The sequence below is a fragment of the Palaemon carinicauda genome, chromosome 30 (genome assembly GCF_036898095.1).
Source record: "Palaemon carinicauda isolate YSFRI2023 chromosome 30, ASM3689809v2, whole genome shotgun sequence".
In the NCBI taxonomy this organism is placed as follows: Eukaryota; Metazoa; Arthropoda; class Malacostraca; order Decapoda; family Palaemonidae; genus Palaemon; species Palaemon carinicauda.
Genome location: NC_090754.1, coordinates 89,631,138 through 89,645,415, shown reverse-complemented (window position 1 = coordinate 89,645,415; position 14,278 = coordinate 89,631,138). Strand labels below are relative to the sequence as shown.

At 33.3% G+C, this 14,278-nt stretch overlaps 1 protein-coding gene across 1 annotated transcript in view; it reads right to left on the bottom strand.

The window, feature by feature from the left end:
• LOC137623343 (uncharacterized) overlaps nucleotides 1-14,278 on the bottom strand; it is a 1,305,328-nt gene that overhangs the window by 76,325 nt on the left and 1,214,725 nt on the right.

Below are 14,278 nucleotides of genomic sequence, written 5' to 3'. Positions count from 1 at the left end.
TAAATGGTAAATACTAATTGGAATCAATATGACAACATATAGCGTGACTCAAGTACACAGTGTGGGTACTCTTACCCTTAATAACCTGCATTCCTTCCTTACAAATTTAGTGTAAAGTAGTCTATCGAATCATAGGAGAATGAACAACCTATACTGTAAATGTCATTAAAGCCAAGGATGAAAGATTTACGACGTAGCTGCGTGAGATAATACTACTTGAAAAGAAATCGAATATGAAGGTATTTAATTCTTGAATGAAAATCATAAAGGGGGTGTAAAAAATTAGATATGGCGTGGCGAGATTTACCGAGAGTATATTTACATTCAAATTCTAAAGTTGCATACAATAACTCCAGGCCAAGAATTGCAAGATAACAAACGATCTTTTAAGAAACACAATTTGGTTGAAATAATTGACTCCAGTCGTAGATTTACAAGATAACAAATGTTCTTTTAAGAAACACAATTTGGTTGAAATAATTAACTCCAGTCGTAGATTTACAGGATAACAAAGGGTCTTTTAAGAAACATTATTTGGTTGAAATAATTAACTCCAGTCGTAGATTTACAGGATAACATATGGTCTTTTAACAAACATAGTTTGGTTGAAATAATTAACTCCAGTCGTAGATTTAGAGGATAACAAAGGGTCTTTTAAGAAACACAATTTGGTTGAAATAATTAACTCCAGTCGTAGATTTACAGGATAAAAAGGGTCTTTTAAGACACATAATTTGGTTGAAATAATTAACTCCAGTCGTAGATTTACAGGATAACAAAGGGTCTTTTAACAAACAATTTGGTTGAAATAATTAACTCCAGACGTAGATTTACAGAATAACAAAGGGTCTTTTAACAAACACAATTTGGTTGAAATAATTAACTCCAGTCGTAGATTTACAGGATAACAAAGGGTCTTTTAACAAACATAATTTGGTTGAAATAATTAACTCCAGTCGTAGATTTACAGGATAACAAAGGGTCTTTTAAGAAACACAATTTGGTTGAAATAATTAACTCCAGTCGTAGATTTAAAGGATAAAAGGGGTCTTTTAACAAACACAATTTGGTTGAAATAATTAACCCCAGTCGTAGATTTACAGGATAACAAAGGGTCTTTTAAGAAACACAATTTGGTTGAAATAATTAACTCCAGTCGTAGATTTACAGGATAACAAAGGGTCTTTTAGGAAAAACAAGTTGATTAAAATGATTAACATTAGTCGTAGATTTGCAGGATAACAAAAGGTCTAAGAAACACAATTTGATTAAAATAATTAACATTAGTCGTAGATTTGCAGGATAACAAAAGGTCTAAAAAACATATTTTAAATAAAATAATCAACATTAGTCGTAGATTTGCAGGATAATAAAGGGTCTAAGAAACATAATTTACTTAAAATAATTAACATCAGTCGTAGATTTGCAGGATAACAAAGGATCCTTTAAGAAACATAAATTAGTTCTAATGATTATTTTCAAAATTTAGAAATCCCTATCACGTTCAATACTTGACGCCGGAACATGAGAACATTCACTGTATTATTGGAATCTACATACAACCCGTAGTGCTGTACAATACATGGAAAAAAAATCGACAACTATTGAGTCCTTTTCTCTTACCAAAACTCTTCACATGAAATATTGAGACCTAGAGACAGTCATAGCAGCAATGAAAAACGTCTAAAATTCTCTTTCCAAAACTCTTCACATGAAATACTGAGACACCGAGAGACAGTCATAGCAGCAATGAAAAACGTCTAAAATTCTCTTTCCAAAACTCTTCACATGAAATACTGAGACACCGAGAGACAGTCATAGCAGCAATGAAAAACGTCTAAAATTCTCTTTCCAAAACTCTTCACATGAAATACTGAGACACCGAGAGACAGTCATACAGCAATGAAAAACGTCTAAAATTCTCTTTCCAAAACTCTTCACATGAAATACTGAGACCGAGAGACAGTCATAGCAGCAATGAAAAACGTCTAAAATTCTCTTCCCAAAACTCTTCACATGAAGGGTCAGTCATAGCAGCAATGAAAAACGTCTAAAATTCTCTTCCCAAAACTCTTCACATGAAATACTGAGACCGAGAGACAGTCATAGCAGCAATGAAAAACGTCTAAAATTCTCTTCCCAAAACTCTTCACATGAAATACTGAGACCGAGAGACAGTCATAGCAGCAATGAAAAACGTCTAAAATTCTCTTTCCAAAACTCTTCACATGAAATACTGAGACCGAGAGACAGTCATAGCAGCAATGAAAAACGTCTAAAATTCTCTTTCCAAAACTCTTCACATGAAAAACTGAGACCGAGAGACAGTCATAGCAGCAATGAAAAACGTCTAAAATTCTCTTCCCAAAACTCTTCACATGAAATACTGAGACCAAGAGACAGTCATAGCAGCAATGAAAAACGTCTAAAATTCTCTTCCCAAAACTCTTCACATGAAATACTGAGACCGAGAGACAGTCATAGCAGCAATGAAAAACGTCTAAAATTCTCTTCCCAAAACTCTTCACATGAAATACTGAGACCGAGAGACAGTCATAGCAGCAATGAAAAACGTCTAAAATTCTCTTCCCAAAACTCTTCACATGAAGGGTCAGTCATAGCAGCAATGAAAACGTCTAAAATTCTCTTTCCAAAACTCTTCACATGAAATACTGAGACACCGAGAGACAGTCATAGCAGCAATGAAAAACGTCTAAAATTCTCTTTCCAAAACTCTTCACATGAAATACTGAGACACCGAGAGACAGTCATAGCAGCAATGAAAAACGTCTAAAATTCTCTTTCCAAAACTCTTCACATGAAATACTGAGACACCGAGAGACAGTCATACAGCAATGAAAAACGTCTAAAATTCTCTTTCCAAAACTCTTCACATGAAATACTGAGACCGAGAGACAGTCATAGCAGCAATGAAAAACGTCTAAAATTCTCTTCCCAAAACTCTTCACATGAAGGGTCAGTCATAGCAGCAATGAAAAACGTCTAAAATTCTCTTCCCAAAACTCTTCACATGAAATACTGAGACCGAGAGACAGTCATAGCAGCAATGAAAAACGTCTAAAATTCTCTTCCCAAAACTCTTCACATGAAATACTGAGACCGAGAGACAGTCATAGCAGCAATGAAAAACGTCTAAAATTCTCTTTCCAAAACTCTTCACATGAAATACTGAGACCGAGAGACAGTCATAGCAGCAATGAAAAACGTCTAAAATTCTCTTTCCAAAACTCTTCACATGAAAAACTGAGACCGAGAGACAGTCATAGCAGCAATGAAAAACGTCTAAAATTCTCTTCCCAAAACTCTTCACATGAAATACTGAGACCAAGAGACAGTCATAGCAGCAATGAAAAACGTCTAAAATTCTCTTCCCAAAACTCTTCACATGAAATACTGAGACCGAGAGACAGTCATAGCAGCAATGAAAAACGTCTAAAATTCTCTTCCCAAAACTCTTCACATGAAATACTGAGACCGAGAGACAGTCATAGCAGCAATGAAAAACGTCTAAAATTCTCTTCCCAAAACTCTTCACATGAAGGGTCAGTCATAGCAGCAATGAAAAACGTCTAAAATTCTCTTTCCAAAACTCTTCACATGAAATACTGAGACACCGAGAGACAGTCATAGCAGCAATGAAAAACGTCTAAAATTCTCTTTCCAAAACTCTTCACATGAAATACTGAGACACCGAGAGACAGTCATAGCAGCAATGAAAAACGTCTAAAATTCTCTTTCCAAAACTCTTCACATGAAATACTGAGACACCGAGAGACAGTCATAGCAGCAATGAAAAACGTCTAAAATTCTCTTTCCAAAACTCTTCACATGAAATACTGAGACCGAGAGACAGTCATAGCAGCAATGAAAAACGTCTAAAATTCTCTTCCCAAAACTCTTCACATGAAATACTGAGACCGAGAGACAGTCATAGCAGCAATGAAAAACGTCTAAAATTCTCTTCCCAAAACTCTTCACATGAAATACTGAGACCGAGAGACAGTCATAGCAGCAATGAAAAACGTCTAAAATTCTCTTTCCAAAACTCTTCACATGAAATACTGAGACCGAGAGACAGTCATAGCAGCAATGAAAAACGTCTAAAATTCTCTTTCCAAAACTCTTCACATGAAATACTGAGACCGAGAGACAGTCATAGCAGCAATGAAAAACGTCTAAAATTCTCTTCCCAAAACTCTTCACATGAAATACTGAGACCGAGAGACAGTCATAGCAGCAATGAAAAACGTCTAAAATTCTCTTCCCAAAACTCTTCACATGAAATACTGAGACCGAGAGACAGTCATAGCAGCAATGAAAAACGTCTAAAATTCTCTTCCCAAAACTCTTCACATGAAATACTGAGACCGAGAGACAGTCATAGCAGCAATGAAAAACGTCTAAAATTCTCTTCCCAAAACTCTTCACATGAAATACTGAGACCGAGAGACAGTCATAGCAGCAATGAAAAACGTCTAAAATTCTCTTTCCAAAACTCTTCACATGAAATACTGAGACCGAGAGACAGTCATAGCAGCAATGAAAAACGTCTAAAATTCTCTTCCCAAAACTCTTCACATGAAGAGGTCAGTCATAGCAGCAATGAAAAACGTCTAAAATTCTCTTTCCAAAACTCTTCACATGAAATATTGAGACCGAGAGACAGTCATAGCAGCAATGAAAAACGTCTAAAATTCTCTTTCCAAAACTCTTCACATAAAATATTGAGACCGAGAGACAGTCATAGCAGCAATGAAAAACGTCTAAAATTCTCTTCCCAAAACTCTTCACATGGAATATTGAAACCAAGAGACAGTCATAGCAGTAATGAAAAACGTCTAAAATTAAAAGTATGAAAAAAAAAAACAGTGACCTTTTGAAGTAATAAACACTGAGGTACATAAAACGCATCTCAATGGGAGATGTTTTCAATAACATCTACAAAACACTTCAACAGGATTACCATTTCAATTAAATAACCCACAGCCACCGAATTGTATTTAGTTGGCAACAATTTTCCCAAGTCACAAGGTGAAAAATGATGAAATTGTATATGAAAATATTTTTAAGACACTTGATATGCTAATTTGCTGGAGAAAAATATAAAGATGAGAGCATGGGTTATCACAATAGCGTGTTTATACTTATATAAGATAGCAACCTAAGTATTCTGGACACGTTTTTACACCAATAATAATGATAATATATAATAAAAAGTTTAGATGTCAATAATCACTAGAGCTAAATTAGTAAATGAAAAAGGAAACCTCAGTAATTTTGATCATCAATGAATTGTCTAAGGCGACACGAGTTCCCTAGTGAATATTGTGAGCAGCTTGGAAGAAGAAACGCTACTGGCAATCACTTTTCATCCAACTCCTCCAAATTGATTTGTAGATCTTGGCCTTGCATACCATTGCAACCTTTAACATGAAGAACACTCCAAAATCAAACCACTGTTCTCTAATCATGGGTAGTGCCATAGCCTCTGTACCAAGGTCTTCCACTATCTTGGGGTAGAGTTCTCTTGCTTGAGGGTACATTCAGGCACACTATACTGTAAGTTTCCTTATTTCCTTTCCTCACTGGGTTATTTTCCCAGTTGGAGCCCTTGGGCTTGTAGCATCCTGCTTTTCCAACTAGGATTGTAGCTTAACAAGTAGTAGTAGTAGTAGTAATAATAATAATAATAATAATAATAATAATAATAATAATAATAATAATAATAATAATAAATAAAATCTGACCATTGAAATTTTTGAAATAAAATATTCTTCCTACATTGATAAAAAAGGACATATAGGAAATAATTTTACCTCTATTGTTTTCTTATCACATAATACGTTACAAACATGATATACAAACATCAGAAACAATATAGCAGTAGAAATGCCAAAAATAAGGTTAAACGGATATCTAACTAATCTATTTATATCTATTTATCATATTTTTTGCAGTATAGTGAAATGAGTATTTATGAAAATTACCTGTTTTTTACAGCCTAAAAGTGAAAATTGCGTCTTTAACAGCCTTCACAATAAAAATGTCTATTTTTAACGTCTCTCAGAATGAAAATTACCTGTTTTTTACAGCCTAAAAGTGAAAATTGCGTCTTTAACAGCCTTCACAATAAAAATGTCTGTTTTTAACGTCTCTCAGAATGAAAATTACCTGTTTTTTTACAGCCTAAAAGTGAAAATTGCGTCTTTAACAGCCTTCACAATAAAAATGTCTGTTTTTAACGTCTCTCAGAATGAATATTCCCTCTTTTTAACAGCCTAAAAGTGAAAATTGCGTCTTTAACAGCCTTCACAATAAAAATGTCTATTTTTAACGTCTCTCAGAATGAAAATTACCTGTTTTTTACAGCCTAAAAGTGAAAATTGCGTCTTTAACAGCCTTCACAATAAAAATGTCTATTTTTAACGTCTCTCAGAATGAAAATTACCTGTTTTTTACAGCCTAAAAGTGAAAATTGCGTCTTTAACAGCCTTCACAATAAAAATGTCTATTTTTAACATCCCCCAGAATGAAAATTACCTGTTTTTTACAGCGTAAAAGTGAAAATTGCGTCTTCAACAGCCTTCACAATAAAAATGTCTATTTTTAACATCCCCCAGAATGAAAATTACCTGTTTTTTACAGCCTAAAAGTGAAAATTGCGTCTTTAACAGCCTTCACAATAAAAATGTCTATTTTCAACGTCTCTCAGAATGAAAATTACCTGTTTTTTACAGCCTAAAAGAAAAAATTGCGTCTTTAACAGCCTTCACAATAAAAATGTCTATTTTCAACGTCTCTCAGAATCAAAATTACCTGTTTTTTACAGACTAAAAGTGAAAATTGCGTCTTTAACAGCCTTCACAATAAAAATGTCTATTTTCAACGTCTCTCAGAATGAAAATTACCTGTTTTTTACAGCCTAAAAGTGAAAATTGCGTCTTTAACAGCCTTCACAATAAAAATGTCTATATTTAACATCCCCCAGAATGAAAATTACCTGTTTTTTACAGCGTAAAAGTGAAAATTGCGTCTTCAACAGCCTTCACAATAAAAATGTCTATTTTTAACATCCCACAGAATGAAAATTACCTGTTTTTTACAGCCTAAAAGTGAAAATTGCGTCTTTAACAGCCTTCACAATAAAAATGTCTATTTTTAACGTCTCTCAGAATGAAAATTACCTGTTTTTTACAGCCTAAAAGTGAAAATTGCGTCTTTAACAGCCTTCACAATAAAAATGTCCATTCTTAACATCCCCCAGAATGAAAATTACCTGTTTTTTTACAGCCTAAATAGCCTAAAAGTGAAAATAGCGTCTTCCACAGCCTTCACAATAAAAATGTCTATTTTTAACGTCTCTCAGAATGAAAATTACCTGTATTTTACAGCCTAAAAGTGAAAATTGCGTCTTTAACAGCCTTCACATTAAAAATGTCTATTTTTAACGTCTCTCAGAATGAAAATTACCTGTTTTTTACAGCCTAAAAGTAAAAATTGCGTCTTTAACAGCCTTCACAATAAAAATGTCTATTTTTAACGTCTCTCAGAATGAAAATTACCTGTTTATTACAGCCTAAAAGTGAAAATTGCGTCTTTAACAGCCTTCACAATAAAAATGTATATTTTTAACGTCTCTCAGAATGAAAATTACCTGTTTATTACAGCCTAAAAGTAAAAATTGCGTCTTTAACAGCCTTCACAATAAAAATGTCTATTTTTAACGTCTCTCAGAATGAAAATTACCTGTTTTTTACAGCCTAAAAGTGAAAATTGCGTCTTCAACAGCCTTCACAATAAAAATGTCTATTTTTAACGTCTCTCAGAATGAAAATTACCTGTTTTTTACAGCCTAAAAGTTAAAATTGCGTCTTTAACAGCCTTCACAATAAAAATGTCTATTTTAAACGTCTCTCAAAATGAAAATTACCTGTATTTTACTGCCTAAAAGTGAAAATTACGTCTTTAACAGCCTTCACAATAAAAATGTCTATTTTTAACGTCTCTCAGAATGAAAATTACCTGTTTTTTACAGCCTAAAAGTGAAAGATTTTTGCATCTTTAACAGCCTTCACAATAAAAATGTCTATTTTTAACGTCTCTCAGAATGAAAATTACTTTTTTACAGCCTAAAAGTGAAAATTGCGTCTTTAACAGCCTTCACAATAAAAATGTCTATTTTTAACGTCTCTCAGAATGAAAATTACCTGTATTTTACAGCCTAAAAGTGAAAATTGCGTCTTTAACAGCCTTCACAATAAAAATGTCTATTTTAAACGTCTCTCAGAATGAAAATTACCTGTTTTTTTAGAGCCTAAAAGTGAAAATTGCGTCTTTAACAGCCTTCACAATAAAAATGTCTATTTTTAACGTCTCTCAGAATGAAAATTACCTGTTTATTACAGCCTAAAAGAAAAAATTGCGTCTTTAACAGCCTTCACAATAAAAATGTCTATTTTTAACGTCTCTCAGAATGAGAATTACCTGTTTTTTACAGCCTAAAAGTGAAAATTGCGTCTTCAACAGCCTTCACAATAAAAATGTCTATTTTTAACGTCTCTCAGAATGAAAATTACCTGTTTTTTACAGCCTAAAAGTTAAAATTGCGTCTTAAACAGCCTTCACAATAAAAATGTCTATTTTTAACGTCTCTCAAAATGAAAATTACCTGTTTTTTACAGCCTAAAAGTGAAAATTACGTCTTTAACAACCTTCACAATAAAAATGTCTATTTTTAACGTCTCTCAGAATGAAAATTACCTGTTTTTTACAGCCTAAAAGTGAAAGATTTTGCATCTTTAACAGCCTTCACAATAAAAATGTCTATTTTTAACGTCTCTCAGAATGAAAATTACTTTTTTACAGCCTAAAAGTGAAAATTGCGTCTTTAACAGCCTTCACAATAAAAATGTCTATTTTTAACGTCTCTCAGAATGAAAATTACCTGTTTTTTACAGCCTAAAAGTGAAAATTGCGTCTTTAACAGCCTTCACAATAAAAATGTCTATTTTTAACGTCTCTCAGAATGAAAATTACCCGTTTTTTACAGCCTAAAAGTGAAAATTGCGTCTTTAACAGCCTTCACAATAAAAATGTCTATTTTTAACGTCTCTCAGAATGAAAATTACTTTTTTACAGCCTAAAAGTGAAAATTGCGTCTTTAACAGCCTTCACAATAAAAATGTCTATTTTTAACGTCTCTCAGAATAAAATTACCTGTTTTTTACAGCCTAAAAGTGAAAATTGCATCTTTAACAGCCTTCACAATAAAAATGTCTATTTTTAACGTCTCTCAGAATGAAAATTACCTGTTTTTTACAGCCTAAAAGTGAAAATTGCGTCTTAAACAGCCTTCACAATAAAAATGTCTATTTTCAACGTCTCTCAAAATGAAAATTACCTGTTTTTTACAGCCTAAAAGTGAAAATTACGTCTTTAACAGCCTTCACAATAAAAATGTCTATTTTTAACGTCTCTCAGAATGAAAATTACCTGTTTTTTACAGCCTAAAAGTGAAAATTGCGTCTTTAACAGCCTTCACAATAAAAATGTCTATTTTTAACGTCTCTCAGAATGAAAATTACCTGTTTTTTACAGCCTAAAAGTGAAAATTTTTTGCGTCTTTAACAGCCTTCACAATAAAAATGTCTATTTTTAACGTCTCTCAGAATGAAAATTACGTTTTTTACAGCCTAAAAGTGAAAATTGCGTCTTTAACAGCCTTCACAATAAAAATGTCTATTTTTAACGTCTCTCAGAATAAAATTACCTGTTTTTTACAGCCTAAAAGTGAAAATTGCGTCTTTAACAGCCTTCACAATAAAAATTTCTATTTTTAACGTCTCTCAGAATGAAAATTACCTGTTTTTTACAGCCTAAAAGTGAAAATTGCGTCTTTAACAGCCTTCACAATAAACATGTCTGTTTTTAACGTCTCTCAGAATGAAAATTCCCTCTTTTTACAGCCTAAAAGTGAAAATTGCGTCTTTAACAGCCTTCACAATAAAAATGTCTATTTTTAATGTCTCAGAATGAAAATTACCTGTTTTTTACAGCCTAAAAGTGAAAATTGCATCTTTAACAGCCTTTACAATAAAAATGTCTATTTTTAACGTCTCTCAGAATGAAAATTACCTGTTTTTTACAGCCTAAAAGTGAAAATTGCGTCTTTAACAGCCTTCACAATAAAAATGTCTATTTTTAACGTCTCTCAGAATGAAAATTACTTTTTCACAGCCTAAAAGTGAAAATTGCGTCTTTAACAGCCTTCACAATAAAAATGTCTATTTTTAACGTCTCTCAGAATGAAAATTACTTTTTTACAGCCTAAAAGTGAAAATTGCGTCTTTAACAGCCTTCACAATAAAAATGTCTATTTTTAACGTCTCTCAGAATGAAAATTACCTGTTTTTTACAGCCTAAAAGTGAAAATTGCGTCTTTAACAGCCTTCACAATAAAAATGTCTATTTTTAACGTCTCTCAGAATGAAAATTACTTTTTTACAGCCTAAAAGTGAAAATTGCGTCTTTAACAGCCTTCACAATAAAAATGTCTATTTTTAACGTCTCTCAGAATGAAAATTACTTTTTTACAGCCTAAAAGTGAAAATTGCGTCTTTAACAGCCTTCATATTAAAAATGTCTATTTTTAACGTCTCTCAGAATAAAATTACCTGTTTTTTTACAGCCTAAAAGTGAAAATTGCGTCTTTAACAGCCTTCACAATAAAAATTTCTATTTTTAACGTCTCTCAGAATGAAAATTACCTGTTTTTTACAGCCTAAAAGTGAAAATTGCATCTTTAACAGCCTTCACAATAAAAATGTCTATTTTTAACGTCTCTCAGAATGAAAATTACCTGTTTTTTACAGCCTAAAAGTGAAAATTGCGTCTTTAACAGCCTTCACAATAAAAATGTCTATTTTTAACGTCTCTCAGAATGAAAATTACCTGTTTTTTACAGCCTAAAAGGGAAAATTGCGTCTTTAACAGCCTTCACAATAAAAATGTCTATTTTTAACATCCCCCAGAATGAAAATTACCTGTTTTTTACAGCGTAAAAATGAAAATTGCGTCTTTAAAAGCTTTCACAATAAAAATGTCTATTTTTAACGTCTCTCAGAATGAAATTTACCTGTTTTTTACAGCCTAAAAGTGAAAATTGCGTCTTTAACAGCCTTCACAATAAAAATGTCTATTTTAAACGTCTCTCAGAATGAAAATTACCTGTTTTTACAGCCTAAAAGTGAAAATTGCGTCTTTAACAGCCTTCACAATAAAAATGTCTATTTTTAACGTCTCTCAGAATGAAAATTACCTGTTTTTTACAGACTAAAAGTAAAAATTGCGTCTTTAACAGCCTTCACAATAAAAATGTCTATTTTTAACGTCTCTCAGAATGAAAATTACCTGTTTTTTACAGCCTAAAAGTGAAAATTGCGTCTTTAACAGCCTTCACAATAAAAATTTCTATTTTTAACATCTCTCAGAATGAAAATTACCTGTTTTTTACAGCCTAAAAGTGAAAATTGCGTCTTTAACAGCCTTCACAATAGAAATGTCTATTTTAAACGTCTCTCAGAAGGAAAATTACCTGTTTTTTACAGCCTAAAAGTGAAAATTGCGTCTTTAACAGCCTTCACAATAAAAATGTCTATTTTTAACGTCTCTCAGAATGAAAATTACCTGTTTTTTACAGCCTAAAAGTGAAAATTACGTCTTTAACAGCCTTCACAATAAAAATGTCTATTTTTAACGTCTCTCAGAATGAATATTACCTGTTTTTTACAGCCTAAAAGTGAAAATTGCGTCTTTAACAGCCTTCACAATAAAAATTTCTATTTTTAACATCCCCAGAATGAAAATTACCTGTTTTTTACAGCCTAAAAGTGAAAATTGCGTCTTTAACAGCCTTCACAATAAAAATGTCTATTTTTAACGTCTCCCAGAATGAAAATTACCTGTTTTTACCGCCTAAAAGTGAAAATTGCGTCTTAAACAGCCTTCACAATAAAAATGTCTATTTCCAACATCCCCCAGAAAGAAAATTACCTGTTTTTTACAGCCTAAAAGTGAAAATTGCGTCTTTAACAGCCTTCACAGTAAAAATGTCTATTTCTAACATCCCTCAGAATGAAAATTACCTGATTTTTACAGCCTAGAAGTGAAAATTGCGTCTTTAACAGCCTTCACAATAAAAATGTCTATTTTTAACGTCTCTCAGAATGAAAATTTCCTGATTTTTACAGCCTAAAAGTGAAAATTGCGTCTTTAACAGCCTTCACAATAAAAAATGTCTATTTTTAACGTCTCTCAGAATGAAAATTACCTGTTTTTTACAGCCTAAAAGTGAAAATTGCGTCTTTAACAGCCTTCACAATAAAAATGTCTATTTTCAACATCCCCAGAATGAAAATTACCTGTTTTTCACAGCCTAAATGTGAAAATTGCGTCTTTAACAGCCTTCGCAATAAAAACGTCTGTTTTTAACATCCCTCAAAATGAAAATTACGTGATTTTTACAGCCTAAAAGTGAATATTACGTCTTTAACAGCCTTCACAATAAAAATGTCTATTTTTTAACATCCCTCAGAATGAAAATTACCTGTTTTTCACAGCCCTCACAAGGTCATAGAAAGAAGTGATATGTTCTGGAGTTGGTAGTTCCGCATCCATGGCACCATCGCAGTTCTCTCCGCCCGTCTTGGCTTTACCAGTGCCACTGTTGCTTATTCTATTAAGAAGGGGAAAGCTGTCCTTTAGTTTTCCATTTCTGGATCCAATTAATTTCCACTTGGAGAGAATAAGCGCTGGTTCTTTGGAATCACTGTCTTTTGCACCGCCATTAATATTGTTAGAGTTGTACTCTGTTTTGTCTGTAGCTTTTTTATCATTAAATTTATCACCACCATGACAACTTTCATTAACACCACCCTTCCAATTAGTGCCTTCTTGATGCGATTTTTCAGTTTTGATTATCTTACCTAAGAAATTTTTACGTTCGGGCTTTTCAAAACTTTCAGAACCATCTTTTTCTGAGACCTCAGAGCCGTATTTTTCAGAGGCCTCAGAACAATCCTTTTCAGAAATTTCAGAACAGTCTTTTTCAGAAGCCTCAGAAAAATCCTTTTCAGAGATTTCGGAGCCGTCTTGTTCAGAGACTTCAGAAACGTCTTTTTCAGAGACCTCTGAGCCACATTTTTCAGAGGTTTCAGAACAATCCTTTTCAGACACCTCGGAACCGTCTTTTTCAGAGGCCTCAGAATCGGTAATAACCTTATTCAGTTTATCACTTGGGACATTTCTCAAAGGGTCCAGTTCGCAGCTAGAGGGAACCAAAGGAACATTTTCCTCTTCACAAGTTTCTAACCTTTGCTTAATGTTGGCATTATCATTTCCTTGAACGCCATCACCAACAATTGCCTCACCTTCATAGTCACCAATGGTCACCCATTTTTTCATACACTTACTTCTCCGAGAGGAAGAAGAACCCGAGGCACATTCTATACCTGATGCAGAATCAGAAACTGCTGCAGCATTGGCAGTAGCAATAGCAGAAGGAGTACTTGACTGGACCCTTTTAAAGGCACTAGGTAAGCGATCGGTTGAACTCCCACTTTTGTCCCGATAACCAGGTTTCCACTGAATTGAACTTGAAGCTTCACGAAACCGGGACGGTTCTCTTCCTTGCTTGCTACCTGCCTGCTGCTGACGAGAGTTCGCCGGAGAACCCCTTTGCTGGTTTCTCTGCCCCGGAGGAGCCAGCCTAGGGCAATCCGGCGGTGGGTGGAGAGCCTCGCGGTCCAGCGTACTTCTAGCTTAGATAACGGTTCGAAAGATCTTCGTCATATCTACAGATATCAGGAGATAATCACACATTTCCTCTTGACTTCTACTTCGTCTCTAATCATAAGTGTTTTTTTTTTTCTCATGGAGTTACATTTCACTTTCGGTAAAACATACCACTATACGCGCTTTCGTAAAAAAAATTTCATTACACATACCGTAGATATAGATTTTATAGTGTCTAAGAATTCTGTGAAAATACCCATAAAAAAATATATGGTTTTCAAGAAATCTCTCGTGAAATAACAGGCATTATAAGCTTAAAAATTAATCATACTGTCACTATACCGCTTGTTAACCGAATGGGACAGTGAAGTTAACTTTAATATATGATTATTCAATAATAAAAACCAACATGAATATATTTACATAATTTTGGAAAAATGACACCAGAGATGTTTCGTTGATGAAT